The following is a 20,677-nucleotide window of genomic DNA, read 5'->3' as shown; positions in this document are numbered from 1 at the left end:
AGAAACGATGAGCTGCTTTCCATCAGCCTGGAGTCACACAAAAGCTTTTCCTGGTGGTTTTGTCTGGAATGTTTATGCAATCCCTTCTCTGAAACATCCACTCTCCCAGATTTGAATAAAATTTCTCTCCTGAGGGAAGGGAGAGTTTTAACATCCCGAAGTTTGCCCGCTGGCTACTCTGTGTCCCCAGCCCCTTTGTTGCTGCATTATGGTATCCTGTAATTTGGACTTAAATTTAAAATTACAGCGTAGGTTGCAGCTGCAGCCTGGGGCTTTGTGCAAAGCCTGGCACTTGGGCCCTTTTCTTCATGACATCATTGGCCTTCTAATTACAGAGAGCTTCACTTCTACTTAAGACAAGTGACAAAAAAGAACAATGGGCACCAGCAAAAGCAAAGCCTTGGTGTGGAGCGATCAACCACCAGCCTCGGGTGGGCAGAGTTCCGTATCCCACCAGGGGCTCTCTGGAAGGAACAGTTTTCCTTCCTCCCGTTTAAAGGCCAAAAAGGCTGGTTTTGACCCTCTGTGTGCATCGTGCTGCGTTCTCGCTCCTACTGGAGCAGACACTTCCCTGAAGTTCTCCGAGGGCTGCTGTTTCTCATGAGAAGAATCCATCCCTGACGAAGGTGATAGTGTTTCCAGCCAAGCCCACGCCAACGTCCTTCTGCAGTGAACTTGTGAACCCTTTGACTTCCTGCTCCGAGAGGAAGTCTGTCCTCTGAAATGCTCTGATGTTTGCCCTCTTTACCTGGCCTGTCTGTTGACCCTGGAGACTTTCCAGAGTTTTCATTCGTTCTGCAACTACCCCACTCTCTCAGCAACCAAGAATGAGAGAGGAAAAACCCACTGGTATTTTTACAATCCATTTGAAGATATAGCAAGCCAGCCATTCACAGCTGAATTTCCACATAACTCCGGGGTTTAGGGGAGAACGGATGTCAGTTTGGGGCAAATGTTTTTGGCGTGCTTCACACTGTGATATAATAGCAAGGCCATTAAAAGGTTAAAATATGTTCATTTGTGTCTTGGGTGGGCATGAGAAATCTTTTGTCTCCAAAAATGCCTTACTGTGTAGCTTCTGGTTTGCTGCCCTCCCTGTCGACCCCCATTGCATCTCCCTGCAGGAATCTTCTGTGGAACGATCAGTTAATGAGGTCACCAGAAATCTAGCTGGATTTATGGCTTTCTCTGAATCAGGAGATGAGGCCTTCCCCCAGCAAAGAATAAGTGATGGAAGATAGGGAGCAACAAATTGAGAATAAGTAAGGAATTTTCTGTTGACAGACACAGTAATTTATCAATTTGAGGACAAGTTATCCTTTTAACTCTATATAAATTCCCATCTGGCTTAGGATAGTGTGGACTGTTTTTGTTTGCTGCAAAATAATGTAGATATGTCTGAGTTTTTAATGAGCCTCAAATACTTGGATAAGAATGCAGACTGTGACAAGGTTGAAGATGCTATATAAATTATTCCCAGTGAAGGAAAACAGAGAAGAACAGGTGAACCCGAGTTCAAAGGAAACAACATATGGGGTTCTTTACAACACACAACATCTAAGAATCCTCTGATGGAAGACGTCTTCTGAGAGAGGAAGATATTTACAAATAAGGTGAAATTGTCTGTAATAAAAGTATCACTCTATGCTATACAAGGATAGAGAGAGAAATGACTGTTTCCACGGCTCTGCAGGAGAGTCAGTGCAAGCATTTGGGCTAAACAGTGGATGATTAGGATTTGCCAAAAGGGGAATGGGTGAGGGAGAATTCCCTGCAGAGGGGAAAACATATACCAAGACACAAAACTATGAAGAAGTAGGATGTGTTCAGGGAAAGCCTAGAATTTGAAATGGCTTCCAGTACAAGGTACGTGGGAAATTGGCTGTGAAGGACCATGTTGAATTTTATCCATTAATCAACCAATGATGATTGGGGTTGTTTTTTCCTGTATATGTCGATCAGGCGTACCTATATTTCTTTGGGTTTTGATTTCAGTGGAATCGCTGAGAATAAACAGAATAAAAAGTCATGGGGATATATTTAAAAATCAAATAGTATTATAAAACTTATGAGACAAACAAGAGTTCCTTGCCCAGCCCTTCCACATCCTCAGTCTTATCCCCACAAGCAACCATATTCAACTCTTCTGGCTCTTTCTTGTCTTGTGTCCACCTTCCACCAAATGCTTAATCCTTGTCTATCATAATAGAAAGTCAGAATAATATGTCTGAAAATCAGCCTTCCTCATTATGTCTGTCCCAGTTCTCCTAATAGTGGTATCAGGGTTTTAATTCAATCTGTAATAATACCCTAAGAATATGATATATCATATATAAACTTAATGTACAATAAACATACATTTTCCCCAAATCACATCATTTTTCACTTGCTTAGTTTTTAGGTACCTATTGCTAATTCTTCTCATACATTCCAACATATATATGGTCAAAAATACAATATATCAGATTTATTTATTTGTTTCTCATTTATTTCCCCCCGCCTTGGTGACATCCTTCCTAGAATCTTTTGTCTTCATGCTTCAAGCTGAATTAGTGGCTTTCTAGACTTGGTGTATGACTATCCTCCTAGGATTGTTTCTTCCTACTCTTCTGTGTTGGATCCCCTGATTCTGTGATCCCATGTGTAGTGGCTTTAAAACATGGTTGCAAATTCTTTGGCACTCCTCCCACCAAAGGTGGTATGGTCGTGTCCATGTCGTCTTCCCCCCTCCCCCGCCTTGAATCTGGGTGAGCTTATGACAGCTTCAAACAACAGAGAGTGGCAGAAGTAATGTTGTGTGAACTGTGGGGCTAGATCATAAAAAAGCCTTGAAGTTTTGCCCTCGTTCCCTGGGAACCCTGTCAGAGTCCTGAGCTACCATGTAAAAAGTCCAACCACCCTGAGACCACTGGCGGAAGAACACACGTAGATGCTCCAGCAGTCAGTCCCACCTTAGCCTGGCCTCTGCCATCTCGGCCTAGGTGCTAGATGTGTGAATGACGGGATTGGATTGGAAGTAGACCCTCTAGCTCCTGTTCTTCCAGCCTCCAGCCATTCAACTCTCAGTCATCCCAGCACTCAGTCATCCCAACTAAGACCTCAGATATCATGGAGGACAAAAGAGCCATCCTTGCTCTGTCCTTTTTGCATTCCTGACCACTTAATAATTTCCTTATTTTATGCCAAATGGCATAAAAAATATTTGGGGTGGTTTATTGCACAGCAAAATATAACCAGCATACCATATTTGTTTTCTCCCTTCCTTCCTTCCTTCCCTCCTTCCTTCCTTCCTTCCTTCCTTCCTTCCTTTCTTCCTTCCTTCCTTCCTTCCTTCCTTCCTTCCTTCCTTCCTTCCCTCCTTCCTTCCTTCCTTCCTTCCTTCCTCCCTCCCTCCTTCCCTCCCTCCCTCCCTCCCTTCCTTCCTTCATCATTTTTGTTTGCTTGTTTATTCCTTTGTTTTGGTGGAACATATCCACCAGTGTTTTTCTGAGAAACACATGGGAGGTAAATTTTTGAATATTCTGTGTGAAAATGTTATAACTACTCATTTGATTGATGCTTCGGCTGGGTATCGAGTTTCCATTTGACATTTTAAGACATTGCTTCCTCAACTTCCAGCATCCTATGTCCGTACTAAGAACAAAATCAATCCAATTCTCAATCCTTTGTATGTTACCTGCCCACATCCGCTGCTTCCACCAGGAATCTTTTATACTTAAAAAAAAAAAAAAATCCCAATGGTAGGGAATTTCACAATGCCTGGATGTCCCTCGTGTTTCTTATTTATTTTTGCTGTATTTATTTATTTTGCTCTCAGTTTTAATCTGGACACCCTTCTGTTTTAGAATATATTCACATGTTATCTTATGATTTTCCTCTTCTGCTTTCCCTGTTCTCTGTTTCTGGAACTTCTATGTATTAGATAGTGGTCCTGCTAGACAGATTTTTCTTAATCTTTCTCTCACATTCTCCATTTGTTAGTGTTTTATTCTCCTTTGGGCCACCTAGTCGGACAGCTTATGGGGCACTAGACAGTGTCAGTGGTTTTCCATGAGACCGTTCGCTGGGAGATCACCGTTACCATCTGAACCTTTTACTGAGTTTTATTTACATCTGGGCTATAGGAACATTTTTCTGTTCCTTCTAATATGTCATCCTAATGTCTCACATACAATCTTATTTCATGTTTACTATCCCTTATGATTCTGAGAAAATTAATTTTAATTCCGTTAAACTTTCTCTTCCTGATTTATCTTTGTCTCCTACAAGGTCCTTTACTTGTGTGTGTTTTGGTTTCTGTCCTTCATGTTGCAGGCTTTCCTTGGTTATGTGTTCAGATTTAAGGCTAACATGTGAAGAATAAAATGAGAAGCTTTGTGAGCAGAGATGGGGCTCGATGACAGTTAACTTTTGCTGTGGGTGTGCAGTGATTCTCTGTTGAGTTAGATTTGATGTTGGTGGATCTCTAGGTCTTAGTATCTATAGATTTAGGATTTATAAATAATTATTTATAGATCTACGAGACATTTGCTTTCTTCTGTTATCACCCCACGATTTGTTATCCAACTTGCAAAAAAAATGTTGGTATCTGCCTGAATGTGCTATTGCTGTTAGCCACGCCCCCAGATCTCAATGGCTTCCGCCAACGCTTTTTTTTTTTTGTTCACTCTAAGTTACATGGGGGCTGTTGCTGTTCCATGAGGGCTCTGCTGGGCTTGGCTTCATGTATTTTTAAAATCTAGGACTCAGGCTTAAGAGCAGACACCATCTGGGGAATTTTGTGCTTCTAGTGAAGGACAGAAGCAGAATGAAAAGACCTGAGCCACAGAAGGACACTAAGGCTTCTGTTTGGACATGTCTTAGGTGGTATTTGCTCCCGTTGCAGTGGCCAAAGCAAGACAAATGGCTGTGCCCAAAGGACATGGCGTGGAGTTTTTCCACCTATAGGAAAACCCTCAGCGCGAGTACAGGCAGGGAACAATTCAGTGTGAACAAACAATAAAATCTATCACAGTATCTCATGTTGACGGGTTTTACTCTTCCTGTTCTCTGTATCTTTGCGCAGTTTTGCTCTTTTCATCTCTTACTATCATTTTAATGGGCTTGTGGGAGTATCAGAGAGAAATGTAGGTGTTTAGTCTTAAATGCTTAACTAAAAATCTGCTGGTAAATTCGAGGTGCTATTAGTGTTGTTGGACCCAACTTAGTGTTTGTCAGAAACAACTCTTGTATGAAAAGGGGGAAATAAGGATCGATGTTCATATTTGTTTGGTTGAAATTCTGGGGGAGAAAAACGCATACAGAACAGAATACAGTATTTACCTGGGGGTGGTAATGGGCGTAGGAACTGGATATGGCAGACAGGAACGCCGGAGACCTTTCCACTGCATGACAATGGTACATTCTTGTTTTTCTACCACGTGAATGCATTCCCTCCTCAGAAAGTTAAATTTACCAGTAAATTCTAGCAGTGCTAAACCTTAGAAGAATCAACATACATTTTTAATATTGTTAAGGCTGAACGAGCAAATCAAACTGGGTCTCTTCCGAAAAGCCATGAACAGTGTAATATTTTTCTGTTTCCTACCCGAGTCTAGTTGCCTAGTGTGCAAGATGAAAGTGTTTTATTTAAGCTCAACTGTCCCTCCTCTTTCCTATTGTTATCATTTGAATTCCTTGTGGGCGAATAATAGATTTTCAAGTCAGAGTAGAGAAGTAAATCTTTCCCTAAACTTAACTCTCATTACTCTGTTTGAAAGTGGGCTTTAAAAATTCATATGTTACCATTCTTCTAAGTGAAAAAATGTGAGAGAAAAATCTAGAAGAAAAAAAAAAAAACCCAAACAGACCTGTTTTGTTGTTTCCAGTACATTAGCAGGGAGCACTGGAAGGCAAGGGGAACTTGGTAAAAAGACTCACTTCCAATGTCATTTTCTGAAGACTTTCCTTTTTTTTTTTTCCAGAATGAAAATAATTATTTTTATTTTTTTCTATTTGTTATTTTTATTGTTATGTTAATCACCGTACATTACATCATTAGTTTTTGATGTAGTGTTCCATGATTCATTGTTTGTGCATAACACCCAGTGCTCCATGCAGAACCTGCCCTCTTTAATACCCATCACCAGGCTAACCCATCCTCCCACCCCCCTCCACTCTAGAACCCTCAGTTTGTTTTTCAGAGTCCATTGTCTCTCATGATTCGTCTCCCCCTCCGATTTCCCCCCCTTCATTCTTCCCCTCCTACTATCTCCCTTTTTTTTTTCCTTAACATATATTGCATTATTTGTTTCAGAGGTACAGGTCTGTGATTCAACAATCTTACACAATTCACAGTGCTCACCATAGTACATACCCTCCCCAGTGTCCATCACCCAGCCACCCCATCCCTCCCACCCCCCACCACTCCAGCAACCCTCAGTTTCTTAACCTATCTTCTACCCACTCCTGCCCCAGAAGAACTAATATTTTGTGTCTCTGTGACAGCAAAGCTTTGTGTCTGCACTATGGCACTCATAAATCTCGAATGAAATCACTGATCTGTATGTGTGTCCCTACTGGAGTGCGTTTCTTACGGCTGCGTAGTGCTAGGACCCAACTTGGTGCCTGACACTTAATCAAATGTCAATGAATCATTAATGAATTAGTATACACTATATATTTTTTTCAGAATCTAATTTAGTAAAATGAATAAAATACTAACAAAAGAAACCACTGTCTTTTTGTTTCATGATGCTTTAAAATCCCACTGCCAACCTTTATAAAAAAAATTCCATTTCGTTTGTCCTACCTATGTATTTTCTGTTTTTTTGTTTTGTTTTGTTTTGTTTTTTAAAGATTTTATTCTTAAGTAATCTCTACACCCAAGGTGGGGTCTGAAGTTAAAATCCCAAGATCAAGAGTCACATGCTCTAATGACTGAGACAGCCGGGCACCCCTCTTTCTAGCTGTTTTTGTTTTTGCTGAATAACCACGGGAAATAAATGTCACAGATGCGTTATTTTGTTCAAAATAAAATTTTTTTTAGATTATAAAAATAATGCATGCTTATTGAACAATACAAAACAAAATATTAAAACGGTAGAAAGTGCATGAAATGGAATGTGAATAAAGTATGTCATTTTCCTACCAAAAAGTAAACAGCTATTAACAGATGTGGAGACAACTGTAATTAACAGATATACACAAGCTCACACACGTGCACACACACACATAGTGAAAATTAGGAAATGAAAATATAGCCATTAAAATAAAAACTCACGGGGCGCCTGGATGGCTCAGTTGGTTAAGCGTCTGCCTTCAGCTCAGGTCATGATCCCAGGATCCTGGGATCGAGCCCCGCATCGGGCTCCCTGCTCAGCGGGGAGCCTGCTTCTCCCTCTCCCTCTGCCTGCCTCTCTGCCTACTTGTGCTCTCTCTCTATCTCTCTGTCAAATAAATAAATAAAATCCTTAAAAAATAAAAAAATAAAGTAAAAAAAAAAGACTCGGGACGCCTGGGTGGCTCAGACGGTTAAGCGTCTCTCTTTAGCTTGGGTTGTGATCCTGGAATCCTGGGATCCAGTCCTGCATGGGGCTCCTTGCTCAGCAAAGAGTCTGCTTCTCCCTCTGCTCCTTCCCCCACTCGTTCTCTCTCTCTCTCAAATAAATAAATAAAATTGTAAAAAAATAAATAAAAACTCAATAGATACACTGGCTTTCTGGTTAAATGTAGGAAATTGAACACACATTTACCTCTATCCCTCATAAAACCCTACTAAAATGGAAATTGAAAGACTATTTTTAAAGGTAAAAACATATAAGACAGAGAATGGGATGAGAGATGACAGAAAAGGACATTTTATGGGCTCCTGGGTGGCTCAGTTGGTTAAGTGTCTGCCTTCAGCTCAGGTCATGATCTTGGGGTCCTGGGATCGAGTCCTGCGTCAGTCTCCCTGCTCAGCGGAAAGCCTGCTTCTCCCTCTCCCTCTGCCCTACCTCTTCCTCTGCCCCTCTGCCCTGCTTGCTCTCTTGCTTTCTCTCTCAAATAAATAAATAAAATCTTAAAAAAAAAGAGAGAGAGAGAAGAAAAGAAAAGGACATTTTAGATGGTGAACAATGGTTACATGAGTGGAAACTGACCTAAAACACCCAAAAGCTGGAACCTAAGCTGGTACTGCTGCAAGTCCCCAAAGAACATGCTTGCCTTGTGCAACCCCACACAGGCTCAGGGTCTGAGCTACCAGCTACCTCCACAGCTGAAGCCGCAGTGGGGCCGAAGTGAGAATCCAAAACCCCTCCCCATCATGGCAGAAGACTATGGCTAAGAACCAGGGGGACTTTGAACTTGAGATATCAAGCAGAGCTAAAAAAAAGAATGGCGATATAAGCATATATCTATATATATCTATACACACACACACACACACACACATATATATATATATATATTTTTTTTTTAAGGGAGGAGGTTAAAAATCTGTGCAGTTAACAGTGACATGTCCAGCTCCCTCTCCATACTTGGAGCCCGAGCTCTGCAAGTGGTCATATACCCCAGGCAAGAAATGAAAGAATTCTCAGGAATCGCTGAAAATACCTCAAGACACTGATACCAGGGCATTTCACAACTGAGTGAGTCAAAGAGAACATGCTTTATTCAAGTCTGCAAACAACAGAAAAACTTACTCATCAGCGGATGTTCCAATCTGCCTTGCTCTTAAATATGAGCAGGCAGTCAAAGGTCACCGGATATTCAAGGGGGTAACGTGAAAGACAGAGACCACAGCAAAAAAGGAACTTGGAAGAAACAGAGACAGTGCAGGAAGAAGAAAAGATCAGCAATAGCAAATCTATAACTAATATTCTCAAAGATATAAAGGAAGGTATTGCACTCGTGAAGTAAGAACAGCACACTATAAAAAAGGAACATTCAACAAATGCTTAGAAATTAAAAGAAAAAAAGAAAATAAAAGTAACAGTAGACGTTCTGGCAAATAAACTAAATAAAATCAAGGAGGTCTTCCAGGAAGTAGAACAAAAACATAAAGAGATGGAGTGCAGCGGAGAACAGATAAGAAAATCAGACAAGCAGTCCAGGAGACCCCACATTAAACTGTGGCCATCCTAGAAACAAAGGACACGGAAAATGTAAGAGAAGAAATCTTCAAGAAGGTATTACGCTATTTCTCCCAGAACTGAGGAACACATGTCTCCAGATTGAAAAGTCTCCCTTAAGTGAGCAGCATAATGAAAGAAAACCCACCCAAACCATTGCATATGGCTATGAATTTTAGAACAGCAGGATTAAAGAGAAGATTCTAAACATATGCACACAAAGTTATAAAATAGGTCATATAAGAGGACAGGGAATAAACGAGACACTGATCTTCTCAATAGCAACCTGAAAGACTCCAATGGAACTTCAAGATGCTGCATGGAAGTCACTGGTCAAGGACCCTACCATCAGGCAATCAAGCGTAAGGATGAGAAAAATATAGTTAGATCTGAAAGTGTTTGAAATTTCACCTCCTCTTTCTTTCTTTGAAAGCCACTAGGGGAGAAGGTGTGCCAAAATGAGGTAATAAACCAAGAAAGAGGAAGTTATGGAGTTAGAAACAACTGAGCCTGCCCGGGAGGGATGCAAAGGCAGTCCCCGAGGTGATGATTAAGCAAGATTCTGGGATGGTGACGTGCCAAGGACCACAGGGTGACAGTCCACGCTGATGGCTGGTACTCCATGTTTGAATTTACAGAGAAGAGTCATCTTCTAGCAGAGGTCTGAGGGGACAAATCTGTGGCTGATACAGATACTTTCTTTTTTGGTTTTATCAAAGTAGCACAAAGCTACACATGGATAGTTAATTAAAAACATCACTTCTCTCTTTTCATCCTACATGGTCTGCCAGAGGCAGCCATTTTCTTTCTTTCTTCTTTCTTTCTTTCTTTCTTTCTTTCTTTCTTTTTCTTTCTTTCTTTCTTTCTTTCTTTCTTTCTTTCTTTCTTTCTTTCTTTCTTTCTTTCTTTCTTTCTTTCTTTCTTTCTTTCTTTTCTTCTTTCGAATTTATTTATTTATTTGAGAGAGAGAGAATTCACGTGTGAGTGTGTGGGGAGGGGCAGAGGGAGAGAGAGAGAGAATCTCAAGCAGACTCCAGGCTGAGTGTGAAGCTGGACTCAGAGCTCGATCTCCACCCTGAGATCATGACCTGAGCCAAAATCAAGAGTCAGACGCTTGGGATTCCTGGGTGGCTCCGTTAGTTGGGTGTCTGCCTTTGGCCCAGGTTGTGATCCCGGCTTCCTGGGATTGAGCCCCGTGTTGGGCTCCCTTCAGGGAGCCTGCTTCTCTCTCTCCCTCTGCTGCTCCCCATGCTTGTGCTCTCTCTTTCTCTCTTTGTGTCTCTGTCTCTATCAAATAAATAAAATCTTAAAAAAAAAAAAAAAAGTCAGACGCTTAACTGACTGAGCCACCCAGGCACCCAGCCATTTTAAGTCTCTCAGCTGTTTCCTCTGCTATTTAATTCCGCGTTGCCAACAAAACAAGATAACAAAACCCTGACAGAACAAAACCCTGATTATTTTGCTGTTTCTTAATTACTCAGCTTTAGGTATTATCTGTTCATTTTCCAATAAGAAAATTCTCTGTTCCTCTCCTATCCTCCTAACATAATTACATGATAATTTTTAAAATATTTTATTTATTAATTTGAGAGAGAGAGTGAGAGAGAGCACAAGATGGGGGAAAGTCAGAGGGAGAAGCAGACTCCCTGCTGAGCAGGGAGCCCGAGGGGGGACTCGATCCCAGGACTCCAGGATCATGAGCCGAGCCGAAGGCAGCCGCTTAACCAACTGAGCCACCCAGGCGCCCCACATGATAATTTTTTTATCCATCCGTATTCACTATTAATATTTTTATGGCTATATAAACATTATTCATAGATATCATTGCATCTCCTTTTTTTTTTTTTTAAAGATTTTATTTATTTATTAGAGAGAGAGAGACGGCGAGAGAGGGAACACAAGCAGGGGGAGTGCTCCCCGCAGAGCAGGGCCCGGACGTGGGGCTCGATCCCAGGATCCTGGGATCATGACCTAAGCCAAAGGCAGACGCTTAACGACTGAGCCACCCAGGTGCCCCTGCCTCTCCTTTCTTTCATACTTATTTCTACAATGAATAATTGCCTTCTTTTATTTGTTTAGTTTTTATTTTTTAATTAGAGAAAGAGAGGGATTGAGGTTTTTAAGACAATTAGGGAAATTTTGATTGTAAACTAGGTATTGGGTATTAATTTTGTTCAGCATGAATGGCACTGTGGTTATATATAAGAAAATATCTATATTTTTTATTTTATTTTATTTTATTTTTTTAAAGATTTTATTTATTTGACAGAGAGAGGCACAGCGAGAGAGGGAACACAAGCAGGGGGAGTGGGAGAGGGAGAAGCAGGCTTCGTGCCGAGCAGGGAGCCTGATGCGGGGCTCGATCCTAGGACCCTGGGATCATGACCCGAGCCGAGGGCAGACGCTTAATGACTGAACCACCCAGGTGCCCCAGAAAATATCTGTATTTTTTAGAGATGTATATGAAAATATTTAGAGGTAATGTGGTATAATATTTGGGATTTGTTTAAAATAGTTGGCAAAGAGGAAAAGGGGATATACAAAGCAAGTGTGGCAAAATCTGATAATTGTTGAATCTGGGTGAACGGTACATAAAAGCTCAACTCTCTCTACTTTTGTGTATATTTGAAATTTTTCCTAATTAAAGTTTAGTGTCTTGGGGCACTTGGGTGCCTCGGTTGGTTAAGCACCTGACTCTTGATTTTGGCTCAGGTCGTGATCTCAGGGTCGTAGGATCTAGCTCCACATCAGGCTCTGTGCTCAGCGCAGAGTCTGTGTGGGATTCTCTCCCTCTCCCTCTGCCCCCCACCTCTCTCAAATAAATAAATAAATAAATAAAATCTTTTGTTTTTTTAAAAGGTGTCTCTTCATAGGGTTTCAGTAGAACCACACTTAACAGAAGCTCATCAATAAAGTTTAGAATTGCAAGGAGTGACTATCATGTGGAAAATATAATGTGAATTAGGTATGTCTATTGCCTAAAACTATACCCACATATGGACTGGCAATACTGAAATTTTAGCTTGCAATCTCAGTTTTGCCACCGCTATAATATATGACTCAGGCATCATGAATAAAACTGGACCTGGTCTCAACCGTAAAATGGGGAGGATGGGCAAAATGATTGTTGGGCCTTTTCTGCTTGAAGGATCTTAACTATGGAGATCTCCATCTAATATATTTGCCTCAGTATAAAAACTCTCCTCTGGGGATATAAACGGATGCCAAATGGCAGACTGAAGACGTCAGAGACGTCCAGCAGTACCTTGGAAGTCATGCGGCTCATATTCCTACCCAATGCACGAATCTCCCGTAGATGTCCATCCAGCCTGGAATTCTTCCAGAAATGGACATCTCCCTATTTGGTGAAGCTGCCCATTCCTCTAGCGATTGCTTTGATCCTTAGATTAAACTTATAAACTCTATCTTTCTCTAATTGCTTCAACAGGAGCACTTTCTCATTTTGGATAATAAACACCACCGTTTCATTACGCTCAGGAATTTTTGAGGTTTTCGGAAGCACGGAGTTTCAAATACTGACAGATAAAGTCTTTTTAATGCTAAGAAACTCATTCTATCTGTACAAAAAAGATGGTAGCGTTCTTCTTTCTTCTGATGATTTCCTGTCTCTTCAACCACTCTCTCTACCACTGTCAGGGAGGAAGATCTTTCTCCACCCTACGGTCCTTCTTGCTGGACTTGGAATCAAATTAACATGAGACAGATGAGCAGGAGAAAATCAAATTTAATAGCTCACATAGGTAGGAGGAATCCACACACACATGGAAATTCCAAAGACGATGAGACACCAGGAAGCTTATGGATCAGGAGAGGGGGGAGGACACAGAGGGGAGAGAGGTCATTAGCAAGAAGGTGAGAGATGTTTGCCAAAACAGGGTCGCCCTATTATGCAGAGGAGTCTCTTAGGTAAAGGGGAGAGTCTGTTAATAGCTCTCTTCCCCGGTGCAGGCTCTCATTTCCAGTGTAAATGTAGACCGTCCTGGGGGAGGCAGAGAGCTTTTCCTGCATCTGCTGGATTTTGATGACTGGAAACAATCTGGAAATAATGTGTTTTTTTTTTTTGAAGATTTATTTATTTGCCAGAAAGAGAGACAGTGAGAGAGGAAACACAAGCAGGGGGAGTGGGGGAGGGAGAAGCAGGCTTCCCGCCGAGCAGGGAGCCCGATGTGGGGCTCGATCCCAGGACCCTGGGATCACGACCTGAGCCGAAGGCAGATGCTTAATGACTGAGCCACCCAGGCGCCCCTCTGGAAATAATCTTAATGCCAAAGTGGCACGTTTTGGGGCATCTCATCCTGCACCCCTTCACCACCAACTGATTTCCCCCTACCCTTGTCAGTTTTTGAATTACGTAGAAGCTGCGTGTGGATTTAGAATCCCTTTCACATAAATTCCATCAGGGAATGTGTACCCAGTCTATGTTCTGGGTGTATTCCATCTGGTTGGGCCCAGACCTTCGTCTATCCTGTTTTTAGAAACTGAAATTCTCTTTTCTCCCTGAATTATGCATTCAGCCTCACTCACTGGATAACCCAGTTTCATTCATTGCCTATTTTCTCCTTTGGATTAGAAGCCTGGGTTTCTCGGTTCGGTATTCTCCATGAGGAACAGGCAGGCTTTAGGAATTTCTGTCTATAATCGACAGTTGTTATAACCCTAACACTTTTAGAGAAATGTGTGAAGAAAAGCATTCACTTGCTTGTAGCTTCGTGGGTCATTTTCAGCCTTTGCCTCCATGAGTGGAGATAGGCGAAGGGCTCAATGATACTGCCAGCTCATGCAAAACCTGTATTTTTATAACCTTGAAGGTCAAGCTCAGTATAAGATGTCCCCGAGCAGAGCAGATCACACTTATTTTGGGGGTTCCTCTGAGCGCTAAGTGGCCCATATTTGAGCGTTGGGCCATCCATTTAGCTATAGGTTAGAATAGTCTAGAACTCTTTGCTGAGGGAGATACTGATCTTTTCCCCAGACACGCTCTTAATTCATCTTCCCTGCATGATGGCTGTGAGGACATTCGTCCCAACACCTGTCCTGAGCTGGCATTTTGTAAATTTCCCCAAATGACCAAAACTCCACCCTCTTTTTGACTGGTTGAACCCTATGGATCATCCGGTATTTGGCAGCAAAAAATGTTCATGTCAGAGATATTAACCTTGACCAATCTCTTCTGCAAGCCTTATCAAAAAACACATTGACAGGAAATGGTATTGTTGGAGGATTGCTTAAAAGAAATGAAGCCCATCCTCAGATATTCTGAGGATTTACCAAATTTGAATATTGGACCAAATTTACCCTTGGACCAATCCAGTCTGTTAGCAAGCTTTGTACTTGACCTTCATTGCTCAGACCCTGCATAGATCACTTAGTGAATTGCCTTCTGCCTTCTGCTTTTATTCTACCACAAAGGACCCCTCTAGGAAACAGCCTGATGAAAATTATTTGCATGTGTTGCAGAAAAGCTGTCAAAGATGCCTTCCATACTTACTTTTCAAAGTGTGTTCCTGGGAGCAGCAGTTTGGACATCACCTGGAAGCTGGTGAGAAATAGAGACTCCTGGGCTCCCCCCAGGGAGGATCAGAATCAGACCCTGTATTTTATCTCGAATCAGAATCTGCATTTTAACAAGACTCCCAGCTGGTGTGTCTGCACATCCAAGTGTGAGCAGCACAGCTTTAAGCCATATTCCTTTCTGCTGGGAAGCTTCGGCAAAAACAACAAAACACTCGTATTTCAGAACCTCAGGAAGCTTTGGTTCCCTCCAAACTTTTTATTCTTTGGCTTATTATTTTTCTTTTTCTTTAAGATTTTATTTATTTGACAGAGAGAGAAAGAGAGAGAGCACAAGCAGGGGGAGCAGCAGACTCCCCATGGAGCAGGGAGCCCGATGAGGGACTCCATCCCAGGATCCTGGGATCATGACCTGAGCCGAAGGCAGACGCTTAACCGTCTGAGCCACCCAGGCGCCCTGGCTTATTATTTTTCTAATCCTATTTTCCTTTCACAACTGTGGTATGAGTCTATAGTGGTGCATCCGTTATCCAGTGCTGGGTACCAAACCATCCCTAGACTTAGTGGCTTAAAACAGCATTCACAATTCTTTTGCTCACAGATATGTACTTTGGGCGATGCTGGACCGGACAGCTGGTCTCTTGTTCCACTTGGCATCAGCTCGGGCAGCTCAAAGGCTGGGAGCTGGAATCATCGGAAGCTCTGCTCACTCACATGTATGAAAGTTAATGCTGGCTGTTAGATGGGAAGACAAAAACAGCCGGGACTAGGGCCGGAGCACCTACATGTCACCTCTCCATTCGGCCAACATGGCGGCTGAGTACCAAGGGCTAGGATCCCGAGATAGGGAGGAGTGGGGCAAAAGCTGTATTGCCTTATAGGACTTACTCTTGGAAGTCAGGCAGCCTGACCCCTGCTGCATTCTTTCCTAACGGCTGTCACGTAGTCCTTCCCAAAGAAAGGAAAGAGATTCCATCTTTTAACAGGGGAGTGATAAGATCCTGGAAGGGATGAGAAATATTGCTGTGGCTGTGTTTTAGAAAATTAAATCTGCTACAGTACTCATATTTTTTTTAAAAAGATTTTATTTATTTATTTGAGAGAGGGAGAGAGCACGAGTGGGGCGGGGGGAGAGGGAGGGGGAGAAGCAGACTCCCCGCTGAGCAGGGAGCCCGATGCCCTGATGTGGGACTCGATCCCAGGACCCTGGGATCATGACTCGAGCCGAAGGCAGACGCTTAACCGGCTGAGCCACCCAGTCATCTTACTTAAATTTTTAAAGCTATTTTAAATTGTTTTGGAAGAGAGTGGGGACATACATTAATAATAATGAAGAATATTTATTAGAATTCAATAGTTCTTAGTTGTTTTTTCTCCCAAGCCTATTGTACATCTTTGCTTTCTAGTAAAGTAAATAACCTGGGAGGAACAGGAAAACGGTTAAAATTTATGGAAATTGATTTCTTGCTCCTGATGTTGGAGGCTGATCTAATCCCAGCAGCTTCAACCCAATGTATTATTTTGAATCCAAATTAGGGACCAGAGTGCCTGCTTTACCATCTCAAGTTTAAAGTGCATGCAGCTTATTGGAGGGTCTTTTAAATGCAGATTCTGATCCAGTAGAGCTGGGGTGGGGCCTGAGACTCTGCATGTCTCTCAAGCTCCCAGGTGATGCTGATGCCGCTGATCCATGGACCACACTTTGAGTATCAAGGCATTAGACTGAAGTATCTCTAAGATGTGTGGCTATGGGATTCTTATTTGCCAGGACCTCTGCCCTGTCCCTGGATGCTAACCACAAGGAAAGTTCTATTTAGAAGACCGAGACCAATCTCTTCCTTAAATTTTTTTTTGGGGGGGGGGTCTTTTTAAAAAAATTTAAATTCAATTAGCCAACATAGCGTAGTACATCATTAGTTTCAGATGTCCTTCCTTAATTATGAGGGCGAATCAGAGGCCCATTGGAGATGGCTGATTCTACCCTAAGTCTACCCAGAAGATGAGGTTCTAGGTTCCTCTGCCGACCCTAAAACCTCTTGGCCTAGGTGATGGGGAGTGGCAAGGGAGTCATGTTGCTTGAAGCTCACCTTGACTGACTACAGGTTCTTCTTGGATCTTCTTTGTGGCTGTAAATCTCACCAACGGTGGTTTTTCTGACCGTAGACTGGGAGCTGGACTAGCAGCTCTGCGAACCTTGGTCTTCTCAGTAATGCCCTGTTACCCCTTTTCCTAGCTCCCCAAACCACAGTGACCCTACTTTCAAGGGTTTCACCTGTGCCTGGGGCTGTGCTACTGTCCCCTCATGTTACCCACATTCTATATGGAAGACAGACCAGTCTGAGCCAGTCCCAAGGCATTCTGTTCTCAAAGACCCAGGAAATTGGGCTAGGGTCTCTAGATTCTATACATTTCCATTTTTTTTGCACAAGCATGTGACCTAATGGGGGTGAAGCGCTGACCGTGTGCTCAGAAGATCTGGGTATTTATCTCGGTACAGGGAGCCTGGCTACTTACTACCACACAGGAATTGCTGTGAGCCTTCATCTTTGCCAGTGAAGTGATTCTAAACTTCCTACCTCAGAACACTGTGGGAGGAAAATGATAGCAAATCATAGTGCAAAAGTGCTTTTCAGATTAAAAATGCTAAACAAATGGAAAGGTCCAGTTTGGTGGCCTAGCTGTTGCTGTGGCAGTTATAGGCATGGGAACAGGGAAGACATCATTTTATCTTTTTATGTCCAGTCTTTCTAAAAGCGTGGTTCAAGGACCGGTGCATCAGAATCACCTGGAAGGTTTTAAAAAATGTCAGTCCCCAAACCCCACTTGAGCTTTAAGTGAATCTGAATTCCTGAAAGGGGGGGAGGGGTACAGTAATCTGTCCCATTTGGACCTCCACAAATGATTCTTAGGCGTACAGAAGTTTTGAGAAGCAGGCTGCTGCCTCCACCTTGGTGGTGGTATTCGATCGGCCTCTACTTGGTTAGGCTTCATGGGGGCAAACTCACAGACAACTGGGATTTTTCCTGCTCATTCTCAAACCTCAGAGCCTGATCTTCTGAGCTCCAGTCATGGCTTGCTTTCTCACAGCCTCGCCAAGCTCTGTTCTAGTGTCTCTCTATCTGGCTCTCATTCTAGAACTTCTCCCGGGTGTCCTTCCCGGAAGCCTCAGCTTTTAGCCTCCCTCCAGCTTCCACTCCTAGAGTGTGCCGTCCGGCTCCCCAGGCTAAATTCTCAGGCAAGTTTTTGCAGCCCCCGGGGAGTCATTATCACAAGCTTCTCTTTTTGAGCTAGCTCTGAGGCCGTCTTGGCTACAATACATCCCATGAGTCAGCCCTGTCAGGGGAAAGGAAGGCTCACCAACAAGTCAGATCCTGTGGGGGTCATGTCTTCCCTTGGAGAGAAGTGCGGTGACAACCTGGCCCCGCCTCAGGGCTTACTGGGAAGCCAGCGGTTCTCCGGCAATGAGCACAGAGGTGGCTCTCAGCACTCCTCTCCTGACTCGTTTCAGAGGACAGTCGCAACATCCAGGGATGCAAAATTGAGCCCGTGCAGAGCAGTTGCCATTGGCCTTCAGTGCCCTAGGACCAGGGAAAACTGGGGGCCGTTCGGTGGGAGCAAGTTCACTTCAGGGACTATCAGCCGCATCAGGCCTCAGTGATGCTCCACTTTCTCAGCTTTCACAGAAAGAAGCATAGGTTAGGAAAGTGAGGCTTTGTGTCCTAAGGAAGGACCAACCCAGCTTCTGTTGGCCTTGTTAGCAGATGTGTATGTCAAGTTCTAGTTCTAGCCATGAATCCGAGCACCAAGATAATTCTACTTGGCTTCTTGTCCTGGAATCCGTTCCTCGCACATATGTATGTTCCCATGGATGTGAGAATATTTGAGATGTAGATTTGATTCCAAATCATGCTTGTTCCTCTTTTTCTTTCATGGTGTCTCTGTAGGATAATAGAATCGTCCTTGTCAGTCTTTGCCAAGGCAAATGACGGTAGAATAATGTAGGAGACTCTTTAATCGGTTGGCCTTTAAAATGCTGACCTCCTGGGTCTGTTTAGGTTTAGGGTTGGCAACTCAACCTGCATACCTGTTTTGTCAATAAAGCTTTATTGGCACACAGCCACGCCCACTTATTTACATATAGTCCATGGCTGCTTTCCCACCATGGTAGCAAGAGTTGAGTAGTTGGGACAGGATGGTGTGACCCTCAAAGCTCAAGGTATTTACAACCTGGCTTTTTATAGATAAAGTTTGCCCACCCCTGGTTTAGACTGTAAGCTTCTAGAGGTCATAGAACGGCATGGTTAAGGTACTTGTGAAGAGCTGAGCACAACTCTACATGCCTGATAGATCCATCCTTGCGTGTTTGTTGATTTCCAGAGCTGAAGTATATAGGACTTTAGAACTTTGTGGAGGGGAAAGAAAAATAGAAGAAACCAAAAATGTTAATCATGCTTTTTTTTGATGACTAAGATTATGGATTGGTTTAATTTTCTTCCTTTTCCTTTCTGGATTCCTCAAATTTCCTTCAATGAATATTTATTACACACACACACACACACACACACATACACATACACACACACCACATACACACACACACACACACACACACACACACACACACACACACACACACTGTCGGGGAGGAAGATCTTTCCCCACCCTTCGGTCCTTCTAGCTGGACGTAGAATCAAATTGACATGAGACAGATTAACAGGAGAAAATCAATTTGAATACATGGACCTACAGGGAATCCACACAGACATGAAAATTCTGAAGACAGAAATTCTGAGGATAGAAATTCTGAGGCAACGTGAGGCTTGTCTGACCTCCTGAGCTCAGGTGGAGGGGCCTGAGGACACAAAGGGGAGGATGCTCATTAGCAGGAAGGTGAAAGGAGAAGTTTGGAAAAACAAGGTTGCCCTGTTATGCAGATAAGGTTCTTAGGTAAAAGGGAGCCTCTGTTAATAGCTCTCTTCCTTTCCAATGTAAATTTAGGCAGTTGAGGGGGAGGCAGAGAGCTTTTCTTGCATCTGCTGGGTTTTGATTACTTTTAACTCAAAATAATCTTTATGCCAAATGGCCCATTTGGGGGCAACCTACCCTGGGCCCCTACAACATACACTCACACACACACTCCCGGTTACTTGATGGGGTTTACTTCTTTAAACAAAAAAGATCTAAACAATATGGAAATTATTCTTTGGTAAGTCAGTGTGGAGGCAGGAATAAAGGGGAAATTTTTTTCATAACCAAATCCTAATTAAATGAAAACAATAAGTTTCTCTTTCAGCCTTATGTCCCTGGGATATTTGTGAGAGTCTGTTAATCAAAAGAAAAACTAGTGACTTAGGATGATTCTACAGGGTATTGGACATTCCTAAATCCAGATCACAATCCTCAGTAGGTGCTAGGCAATCATATTTGCCAGATGGCTATCGCTGAGCTGGGTATTAGTCAGCAATTCGTGGTTGGAAGTGACAGAAAGCTGACTCAAATAGCCCAAGGCAAAAAGAGGAGGCATTTCTTAGCACGCACGCAAGCCCCCAGAAGGATATAGAAGCTACTGGAAGCAGCTCACAAACCATCAGCTTTCCCCGTTTAAAAAAAAAAAAATTATTGTTATGTTAATCACCATACATTACATCATTAGTTTTTGATGTAGTGTTCCATGATTCATTGTTTGTGCATAACACCCAGTGCTCCATGCAGAACGTGCCCTCTTTAATACCCATCACCAGGCTAACCCATCCTCCCACCCCCCTCCCCTCTAGAACCCTCAGTTTGTTTTTCAGAGTCCATCGTCTCTCATGGTTCCTCTCCCCCTCTGATTTCCCCAGCTTCATTCTTCCCCTCTTGCTATCTTCTTTTTTTTTTTTTCTTAACATATATTGCATTATTTGTTTCAGAGGTACAGATCTGTGATTCAACAGTCTTGCACAATTCACAGCGCTCACCATAGCACATACCCTCCCCAGTGTCTATCACCCAGCCACCCCATCCCTCCCACCCCCCACCACTCCAGCAACCCTCAGTTTGTTTCCTGAGATTCA

This window comes from Halichoerus grypus, chromosome X, assembly GCF_964656455.1.
Source record: "Halichoerus grypus chromosome X, mHalGry1.hap1.1, whole genome shotgun sequence".
NCBI lineage: Eukaryota > Metazoa > Chordata > Mammalia > Carnivora > Phocidae > Halichoerus > Halichoerus grypus.
This window is presented reverse-complemented; position numbering follows the sequence as displayed.